Source organism: Protopterus annectens, chromosome 7.part0, assembly GCF_019279795.1.
Source record: "Protopterus annectens isolate FY-2018-M chromosome 7.part0, PAN1.0, whole genome shotgun sequence".
Taxonomy (NCBI): domain Eukaryota; kingdom Metazoa; phylum Chordata; order Ceratodontiformes; family Protopteridae; genus Protopterus; species Protopterus annectens.
Window position 1 is genome coordinate 736,257,753 of NC_056739.1, and position 11,585 is coordinate 736,269,337.

The window sequence follows — 11,585 nt, forward strand, 5'->3', positions numbered from 1 at the left end:
ATGCAGAACCGCATTTGTCACTTCATTGTTACTGCAGGCAGAAGAAAAACTACATCACTGCCTTGCAGTTAAACAAGCAGACTGGTTTCTCATTCACTCATCTACTAGATCCTCCATATGAGTCAATGTAAGCCCTATGTCACCTACACACCCTTTAGGTATTGTCTCTGTCATTTATCTCATCTTATTCCTCTGCTCCCACATTCCTTTTAACTCTCTGATTTATGCTTACAGGACTTTTCCCTGTATTGGCCCACCCACCTGGAACTGCTTGACAAAGCACCCTTTGTCCTCTTCCCACTTTTGCTTTCATCCCTAAACAACTCTTAAACTAGATACTACGGCAGATTAAATGTGGATGCATTGGATCTGTAACCTAACTTTCCTGTCCTGCATGTTTTCACTTCCCTATATTTTTCCTATTGCTATCCGCTCTCTTCTGGAAGGCATTACCTGAACAAGTATACACAATAGTACTAAGAAGTACATAAACAGGTGTGCCATGTTTCTGCCTCATACTGTATTTGTATTTTTGTGGACATTTGACTTGTTTTCTTGTTTCTTATTCTACTTTACTAAACCAGTTTTCCTTCAAATGAGTTTTTATACTAACTGGCATTCTAGTTCAACTAATTTTAAATCGTTATGTCCAGTCTCCACCTTGAACGTTCACAGAATACTATTTGTATTACTTGCTTTATTTAACTGAAATTTTCTCTAAGTTTTTTGCTGCTGGGTGTGTTTATTATCTTCCTATTTGTCAATTTATTTACTATTTCTTATTTCTAGCAATTCTGAACCTCTTGGACAGGATGAAGATCTTCAGGTGACTGATGTCTCTCCTCCCCCACACTCCCCTCTAGACTGACAGCTTACCCCAAGACCAAGGCTGCCAACCTGGGGATCAACTAGCACAGCATTCAATCATCTTCAGAGGTGGGATAACAGATTGAGGCAACCAACCCTGTGTCAAGAGCTCCTAAAAGCAGGGATTTTTTTATATGCCATATACTTTTGTGAAGTGAGGGGTGTGTATTGATGTAAACATGATTCCTACAGTACTTCCACCCACGATGTGTTTACATCAACCCTCCTCTTAATGTGTATGCACTTGTGTGACATTAACTCTGCTCTCTGTCCTCTGCTAAAGAACAGTATTGTGGGCCATAAGGGAGAACACAGGACTGAGCGTAACTCGCGTCTATGAATACAAATGTGAGTTATGCTCAGTCCAGTGTTCATAGGTTCACAGGTAGGTTCATAGGTAGGTACTAGTCTATCAGCCCTCAGGCCTATATAAGCCTAGCCAAAAAGGTTCCCTGGCTTTTGCCACCCAGGAAAAGTATTTTACTGTGCCCCTGTCCAGCAGAGTCACATAAGTGATCCCTGGGGTGAATTTCCTATCTCCCATCCAATTGCCAAGATTTCTCTTAAAGAGCGCTAATGAGGAGCTCTGTTTGACATGAATGGGGAGTCTGTTCCAGAGCATGGGAAGTCTCTGGGACAGGAATCTATCCCTCCAGCATGTTCTGTTTATTATGGTGACAAGGTTTAGGTCCCTGGAGTGTGTGGCTCAAAGAGATTGGGGTTTCTTTAAGTGTAGCATGTCCATCAGACATGGCTTTGTATGTTAGGGATAGGTCGCCTCTGAGTAGGCGATATGTGACGGAGTAGAGCTGTAGTTTTTTTGAGACGGTCTGTGTATGACATCTGTTTGAGGTTGGTAATACTCTTAGTGAGGTATTTCTGTGGCCTTTCTAGTTGTTGTAGATTTCTTGTGAGGTACATACTAAAAGGGGCGTTGCACTCTATAATGGGTCTAATGAGTGACGAGTAGAGGGGAACAATGACCTCTTTTTTCCTGGATGAGAAGCCTTTTGTGATGAGGTGCGCCATGTAGAAGGATTTCCTGACTACTGTGGTGATGTGATAATCAAAGGAGAGACTACTGTCCACCTGTGTCCCAAGGTCTCTTATCACACTTTCGGTGTTAAGTAGGCTACCGCCTATGTGGTAGTTCATGGGAACAGTACTTTTCCCAAAGGGGATGACAATGCACTTCTTGACATTGAGCTTGAGGCCATGACTTTGACACCAAGCATCAGTCTCAGTGAGGCCCCTTTGTAGAATGTCCACGTTATTAGGCAAATCTATTATGGCTCCTAGTTTGCAACTGTCTGCAAACTTCATTAGCCAAAGACCTGCTGTATTAGCCTGGACTTCTGAGAAGTAGATGCCAAACAGGACAGGACCCAGGACTGAACCCTTGGTACTCCATTTGTTACTAGTCTGTAGTCAGATTTGGAGTCATCTACTTTCACTGTGTGGGTTCTGTCAGTGAGCCAGTTGGCCACCCATCTTGTGACATAGGGATTTATGCACTGTCTAGTGAGTTTATCTATAATTCCAGAGTGGAGGATGGTGTCGAAAACCTTGGTGAGGTCAACATAGGCTGTGTGCACCACCTTACCCTTGTCCACGGCTCTGGTGACTGCCTCAAAGAAGTCACTCAGGTTTAGGAGACATGATCTACCTTTTACAAACCTGAAATGAGTAGGGTCCAGAGTTTGGAGGTTACCTATGTCCTTGTTTATAAGCTCCAAGATGATACATTCCATGGCCTTGCAGACCAGGCTTGTCAGGCTAATGGGGTGGTAATTCCTGGGGCCAGTATCTGAAATCCCAGGGTCGACAGGTGCAGGCCGTCTCTGGCAAAGTAGCATGGTCTGTCGATCATGTCGTCCCAGGCAGACAGATACTGAATCCCCTTAAAATGACACCAGAATGTTAGCCAATTGTTGAAGTCAATCATTTTGTCCTTGTATTGTGGTATTATTCTGGGCGATGGCAGGATGCTACTCAGGACTAGGGTCACCATTATTGCTTAGACCTTTGATGTTTTCTGTGATATAAGAAATATTATGGGATATCGGCTGTTTTAGTAGAACAGTACATGTATGGATTAAGTGTAAACTGGAACACGGAACACTTTACAGTGCTGGTGGTAGCAAATAAACAGGCTGAACAACTACAATATCCACAAACTAAACAAATGCAATGGATCACTCACTACCTTTTGATCGCAGAGGGATCTGATACTCTGACCAGCCTTCACACGGGGGAACCAGGATCACAGTACCAGCAAATCAATTGATTCTTATGCTACCTGCAGTTCTTACATTTCACATAGTAAAATGTATTAAGCAATGAAATGTTCACTGAGACTGGTGACCATGAAGAACACTAGACTGAAATAGTGTATTTGTGATAGTGATTTTAAATGTTAAGAATGCTTCTGCCATAACACTTCAACCATCAACACTATTTCACCCATTATTGAACCACAAATACTCACAGTCTTTCCATAAGGTAGGAAAGTTAGTCATTGGCTGTTTAAGCCTTGCAGGCATGTCATGGCTGAAATGGTGTCTCAGTGGTCTCATTCATCTACCTGCTAAGTAAATAAATCATGTCTGGCCACTACCAATACTGTTGTTATTGTAATAATGTAAAGTGTTTAGTACTTTATCCCTGTTGCTATTCATAATACACAATGTATAATGTGTGTCTACAGCCTGGATTATGGCTGGAAACTACCAGCTCATTTAACTGGGCAACAATAAGTTGATGGTGAACAGAGTCATAAAGGATGCAAAGAATTTTTGATTTTAGGTACCATCATAAATGAACAAACACAGGTAATTAAAAGCAGTAGGCAAGTAACAAAAATAAATAAATAAAATAGTGCAATAAAAAACAAAGTGGAATCAAAACATTTGAATTAAATGTAAATCCATAGGATTATAAAGATTTTGAACAAAAACTTTTTCCCTGACCGGGAATCGAACCCGGGCCGCGGCGGTGAGAGCGCCGAATCCTAACCACTAGACCACCAGGGAGTGATATGCTCCCATATACTTTTATGTATTATGAATACTATTACGTTTCATCTTTCGTTAGTAACTTCGTAATAGTTTTTTTTTTTAAATAGTGACCCATTTTTGTAGTGTTGTTTACCATTTTGTTGCCACATATGTAACTCACAACCCCCTTAAAGATCATCATATCGTAAACTTTCTTATGCTTTTGAAAAGCTTTCATTCTCAACCACTATTACTCCAAATCAAACTACACCCTGAAATAAGCCAAAAAGGGACGGGTTAGCAACGTCCAGTAGTTTAACGTTGAGCGTGGTCCCGTTCCTTTTGTCGCAGTTCTTCAAGAAGGGAGCAATTTGGAGCGTGATGTTCAATGAGACGCTGAATTTTTCTTTCTGGCATGTTTATATTTATTGTAATCGATTATCTGTCAGGGGTTTAGAACTAGACGAGTACATGATGAAGAGCGATTATCAGTGTAACAAGCTTGAAAATCCCATCCAAGCCAATTACTTAAAGTAACTGGAAAAATAATGCTTCACCACCCTTTCAAAGTATACTACAATATTTACGGTTAACTGGCGTGAAAACCCGCTTTTTGACTGCTAAGCAGTACACCAACCTACTTCCGCCCCGCCCATACCTCTTAGTGACAGAATTCTGGACCCAAGCAAATATCTACCTATAGTTACATCTAATTGGGGAGGGGGTGACAAAATCGGAATAGATTGTAAAGTATTATTGCAATATGTACAGAAACGTGTTGTTTATACTGGCCAGAGCTGTAACCACACATGCACGTCTTGAACTTCACTTACAACTAACTATAATTGTGTAGCTGCTAGTTTGTTTTTTATAAACGGGGTATTAAAGGTTGCCTGTTTCATTACTGTATTCTCAGCCCCACACTAAGCACGTACTACTTTTAAGTTATAGTTCGAAATCATCCACCTTGTCACACAGTCAGCATTACTGATATGTCGCTAATAAAATATAAAAATCACTTGCACATCAAACTTCAAATGCGCAACATACCTCTCAACTGTTCATAATTTACCAGTAACATTTAGGTGTTTCATATACAGAATAACTAACTGCTTTATGCAACTATTACGTAAAATATAGGAAATATGTTTGTCCTAAAATCTCAGGACATTTGCCATTTTTTCGATTTCTTTGCAGGATATAACTGCCCAAAGCGTGACTGTCCCTCGCAAAGTGGAACAGGTGGTAATCCTGCCAGTATGTCCAGATTTTTTATTCATACTTTTGGCCTGTTTATCTCTCAAGTGTACCTCGTTACGAGGAACGTACCTCATTTGGAGTCTTAAAAAGTTCATGTTCCTCCAAGTTCCTCAGATGTTCCACATTGAAAGACTCTGTCACACATTCAGTCTTAGGAATTTTTTTTAGTGAAATTCATTGTAAATAGAAATGAATCATATTAATTCATTAACATATATTCTTTATAAGTAAAACCAGCATATTTTAACCATCCTGTGACCTTCCTAGTTGAATTTGTTAGTAATTATCCCATTCTCCACATTTTGCCATTTTCCCATTTGTCATTTTAGAGATGGAAGGTTGAGCGCTATGCTGTTAATCAAAATTTGTGGTTTTCTGGCAAGCTACTGATGAATGAAGTTGCTAAATAATGATAAGATATCTGAGTTTCAGACTTTACAGCCTTCAGAAAATGTATTTTAATGCAAAACCTGTGATTCTAGCAAATTTCTGATTATAATATCACTGTTTAAAATATGCCCCAGACTATAAGCCTTTGTCACCCTATTTTATTATTGGTGCTTTTCTGTTAAACCCCTACCACATCTTGGCACTGCTATGTTTTGCCGGTATTTACTCAAAGAAGTACACAAAGAAGGAATTGTTATGTTTTTAGTGTATGTTTGTTTGTCTTTCCGGCTTTTCTCGGTTAGGGGTCGCCACAGCGGAACTCCGGTCCGCTAATGATTGGCAGTCGATTTTTTCGGTGCCGAGTTGCCTGCCCGACACCCAACCTTTAGCGAAGGCACGCCCATTCACACATGTCTTTCGGAGGCCACTCGACCGTGGGGAGGACATGCAGACTCCACACAGAAGGCACTCCAGCCGAGAATCGAACAGGAGAACCTCTTGCTGTGAGGCAACAATGTAACAGTTTTAATTAATGAAAGACAGTAACAGCAATCACATGTAATAAATGGAACAAGGATCAAAAGAACATGTAAAGTTTTTTTAACACATTGAACTGGGATCAGTAGTAGGTAAAGATTGCAGTGTCCAAAGGAAGTACTGTAACACTAACTAGCAGGCATGAAAGTAACAATCGCATTTAACATAGCAGAGAACATTTCTCCTTTGCCATGCATGCGACGCCACATGAATTCAATCAAATAAGACTGTAAATGTTGGGGAGTAGTCCCTCTTTGGCATTTGTTGCACCACTTTGCAGTACCCCACAAGCACTCCACTTTTTGGATATGACACCCAGTGTCTAGATCAACAAAGTTACACGAGTGATTCACGATGAAATGCTGGTATCTGGCCGCTTCCAACTCCTCAGACTGATATCCTCTCCAGCAGTCAGAGAATATAGTGCTTCCATCTTTTGCATTGTCTTGTATTGCGGACAGTGATGTTTTTGCAGATCGGTCAGGAACAGCCACAAGGAAGCATTCATTAGTTTCCCGACACACACCTCCAAAGACCCATTGTGGGGGCAGAACCCAACCTACGTTAGCTTTCCTTCGGGTGAACAAGCTTTCATCAGTCTCCACCACTTTGTCTTGGCCACCTGTTTTCACATTGGGATGACCTAAAAAGGAATTGGCACATACCTCTCTGAGGTAATTGTTCCAGTCCACCATTGTGTTGTGATTAAGTTGAAGCTGTGCTTGGCAGAACTCAACAGATGTCAACTCCAAACACCATAGATAAATGAAGTAAACAGCAGTTAAAAAAGGGATGCGGGATCCATAAAACCGTGTGTGTGTGGACACCTTTCTTTTCACGGCAGGAACAAAGGCTGTATAGCCATTTGGGGTTAGAGGTACATTTCAATTTCATCAAGTGATTATTAGAACACAGTCTGTCTTTGTACAAAATACCTCTTTCTTGAAGAAATGTAATAGCTGCTTCTTCATCTCTTGGCAAATCCCACAGCGTGATATCCATGGCAGTCATAATATTCACAGGTTTGATTGCATGAGAGAAAACCACAAGTTTGATTACTGTTTCACGTGCTTGTAAACTGAAAGAAAAAGCGGGAACTTGTATGTGTACAATATGCCTTAAGAAAACCTTATTTGCTTCTGGGTGAAGTATGTGTAAGGAACACGTCCAGCAAGTGGTAGGGCTTTAAGGGTGGTTTTCAGGTATTTCTGCTATGACAACACGGTAATGTACACCCAACATCACTACTGAAACTGGTTTGTAAGTTTTACACATGTAGTTGTCACACAGAAACTGAAATATCTGCAAACCACACACTGAAATACTGCAAAATAGAGCAGCGCAAAGTGGTAGGGATTAAACAGAAAAGTACCTTATTGTTTTTGGCTTTCCCCAGAGTTCTTGAGCAAAGCGGTTGAGAGGACATACCTCTCAGGTGCCTGTCCCTGATTTTGACTCAAATGTGAGCTCCATCCCTCTTAAAACTGCTGAATTTTGAAAAAAACAGATGTGCTATTAAATAAAGGCAATAATTAAGAGTTATAGACATCTTTTACTTCAGAAAATGTATGTTAATTCACATCCCCTTAATCTGTCAATGTCTCAGGTTGACAGTACTAATACTTTAAAACTGGCCCTGATTATTTCTGGATCAGTCTCTGATTTGCTGAGAGCTACAAGTATGAGCAGCATGCTTCTTCTAACACGCTGCTAAACATACTCAAGTTAGTACTGTTTTTGGCAAAATACACCATAAAGAGGTGGCAGCTAAGAGGGCAGTCCTCCTCACATAAGAATATGTGCAAATTTTCTTTAATGCGTGTGGTTTTCAATAGTACTTGTATATGTGTGGACTAGGTCTCCCGAAGTTCCTCCTATTGTCATGCTATCCATCAATCCCACCACCCCTTCTCTGAAATATCAGTCAATTAAGGAATGTCCAAACCTGAAGGGACTTCAGCAGGGGTTACTATGAAAGCAGTAATGCCAAAAAGGGTGAGCATTATTAGAGAAATACTGGCCTGCTCGGGTTGCACCATCAGGCATCACCTCTTTTGGAAGGTCCTTTTTATTTCCTGATGACACTCATCCTGGAGGGCATTACTGCACTTGGATATCTGGCTGTTTCTTAAATTGTTTCTTATTTGCATGTTTTTATTATATTATATTATATTTCTGATGTAAAAGAGTTCCTCTACCTAATATTTTAAGCTTGCTGTGATATAAGTAATTGTTGTTGGAGGAAGTATGTTACATCTAAAATGTAAGTATTTATTGTCCACAGATGCATACAGACACACAAATGCAGAGGCATAGACAAACTCTCACATGCTCACACACACACACACACACACACACACACACACACACACACACACACACACACACACACACACACACATTTGCCCAGCAATTAATTGCATCTGCATTCTTGGCTGAGTCCACTTTAGATGGCTCATTGTGATCAAATGAATAAAAAAAAAATCAAAACAGTGCAAGACACAAGAATCCACATACCTCTCAACTGTCCCAATTTTGCTCTATCTTGATTACTGTCAGTGAAGCTGGATATTATAGCTTCTTGGTTCTTGTGTAGAGAAAATGCATGTTGATGGAAAATTAGGGTTACATTTAAAAATTGTCCCTAATCTTAGGTCTTTTTTCTACTAGTTTTAGCTTTATCCAGAATTCTTGATGCAGTGATTTTTGCTGATTCGTTTTGACTCTCTCTCTCTCTCAGACACATACACATGTATGTTACTTTTTTATTTTATGCTCGCTAAACAGCAAAAATGTATTTAGCAAGTGTAAAAAATGGTGGACATTTAATTTTTTTCATTCGTGTTTAATATGCTGCAATGAAGCGGCAGATTTGCTTTTTTAACCGGGTGATATTTATGTATTTATTTATTTATTTTACATTTGTTAACTGGGATTGTCTGACTGAGCAAAAGTCCTTTTTCACCAGAGGCCCAGGGAGAAAAGCTCCAAAACATAGTTACAAAAAATATAACCGTCACAAACACAGTTAACATTGTAATCATTCATAATAAAAGTTGTAAAACAGTTATCATATATATGCAGTTACAATTATCTATAAAAATGTTATGATGAATACAGCAGCAGAAGGAAAGGAGATAGTGTTAGGTAAAAATGATGAAGCAGACTAGTTTAAGTTGTAAATGTTTTGGTATAGAGGAGAAGAAATGATGGTAAGACAGAGGAAGTTAGGTTTGTTATTTAGTGAAGGTATATTCAAGGAGGGTGAGAACAGGTACAAATCCAATGAATTTTTAAGCACTCTTTAGTGGCTAGTTCGAATACTTTAGGATGTGAAAGTGATCTAACTTCTTGTGGCAGTTTGTTCCAAGCAATAGAGGGATGGTAGCTGCATGTAATGACTCCTATTTTGGACTTGGGCTTGTAGATTTCTAAAAGGCCTTGGGTGGAGCTCCTGAGTAGTCTGGAGGGGACATAGTGAAAGATTATGGTGCCTAGTGCTGGACAGTAGGATGGTGAATAAATAATGGAGTGTATAATTTGGAGCTGAGAGAGGAGTAGGAGGTGTGATAGTTCATACCAGTTTAGGTATCTGAGGGAGATACAGTGGTGAGATTTGTAGGTATGTTGTGCAGCAAATCTGGCTATTTTGTGATAGGTTGATTCGAGTTTGTTAAGTAAGGTGGAGTTAAGATTTGTGAGTATTTGGGAGCAGTATGTTAGGCATGGCAAAAGATAAGCATGGGTGATTGTGGTTCTAGATTCAGGGGTTAATAATTTTTGTAGAGAAGTCCTAGTTTTTGATGGGTTTTCCTGATACAGTTATTTATATGGAGGTCGAATTTTAGCTGATCATCAATGGTTACACCAAGGAGTTTAGTACTAGAGTCAGCAACTATGAGAGTGTGATTTAGTGATTTCATTTGAAAAGTAGATTTGATATGAGTAACAGTTTGGGGGAGAAAGAGTAAGAGTTTGTTTTTTTTGGGATTAAGGATGAGCTGATTATTGATGAGCCAGGTTTCAACAGAGTTGAAAGAAGACAGAGTAGCTGTTAGAAGTTCAGAGGGTGAGTTAGCAATGGTGATAACAGTGGAGTCATCTGCATATTGGACTAATGAGGACTGTGGACAAGAGGAGTAGAGTGAGTTGGTGAAGATATTGAAAAGTAGTGGTCCAAGGATGGATCCTTGGGGAACACCCATTTTCACTGGAAGGGGAGATGATAGTGAGGAGTGCCATCTTACTGATTGCTGTTGGCCAGTGAGATAGCTTGAGAACCATGCTATTGTTGTAGTAGAGAAGTTGAGAGCAGAGAGTTTATTCAGTAGCAGAGGATGTGAGACAGTGTCGAAGGCTTTTTTGATGTCAAGGAATAAGCTTGAGATAAGTTTATGATTATCTTTAGGTATAGAAATGGTGCTGAGAAAGAAAAGTAGAGCTGTAGTGGTACTATGTTTGGGTCAGAAACCATGCTGAGTGGGAATGAGGAGTGTGCCTGTATAAGATATTGCATTACTTGTGTATGTATACATTTTTCTAAGACTTTAGACAGAGGGGAGAGGATAGCTGAAGTTTGAGAGTTCTGTGGAATTGCCACCTTTGTGAATAGGTATGGTATAGAATTGTTTCCATATAGCAGGTACTTTAGCTTCAAAGATGGAACAGTTGATTAAAATAGATACTGGCAAATCAACAGAGGGAGCAGCTATCTGAAGAAAGTAAGATTGGATACTATCAACAGAAACAGAGCATGTTTTTAGTTTGGAAACAAGGGTTTTGATGTGAGCAGTAGGGACTGCTTTAAGGAAAAAAGAGTTTTCAGAGCTGGCTGTAGGTGGAGGTTCCAAGCAATCTGGAACATTGTTACTGGAGTATTGGTGCTGCGGTAGCATTGTCATCTCACAGTAAGACGTTGTCCTGTTCAATTCTCAGCTAAAGCGTCTTCTGTATGGAGACATGCGTGAATGGGCGTACCTTCGTTGAAGGTTGTGTGTCAGGGCTGGCAACTTGGCACGTAAAAATCTACTGCCAATCATTAGCAGACTGGAGTTCCTCTGTGGCGACCCCTAACCAGGAAAACCGAAAGACACAACAACAAGTTACTGGAGTATTTTAGGTTAGGATTGAAAAGTTTGGCTATTGACTGAATGAAATAGGCATTGAAGGAGTTAGCAGTCTCTTTGGGAGATTTGTCAGGAGCTGGATTAGGTGAAGTAGGATTACCAGGATGAAGTGTTTGGTTTATGGCATTCCAGAATTTTTTGGGATCTGATTTTAGGGCAGCTGGAGGGTTATAGTAGAAATCTTTTTTATCTTTATCAATAAATGTTTTTGTCTTATTTCTCAGTTCTTTATACTTTTGCAGACCTGCTGGTAGTTTCGTTTGGGTCCAGGTTTTCCAGGCTCGGTCTCCGGCTGTCATGAGAGTGTGAGTATTCCTAGATAGCCAAGGGGATATAGCAGCTTTTATCCTTACTTTTCATAATGGGGCTAGTGGGTTTAAGATATTTAGGAAGGTTGAGTTAAAAGCTT

At 39.9% G+C, this 11,585-nt stretch overlaps 1 non-coding gene across 1 annotated transcript; it reads right to left on the reverse strand.

Moving 5' to 3' along the window:
* Positions 1-3,827: 3,827 nt before the first annotated feature.
* Positions 3,828-3,899, reverse strand: TRNAE-CUC. The gene has a single exon. It is a non-coding gene; the product is annotated as a tRNA-Glu (tRNA).
* Positions 3,900-11,585: the final 7,686 nt, after the last annotated feature.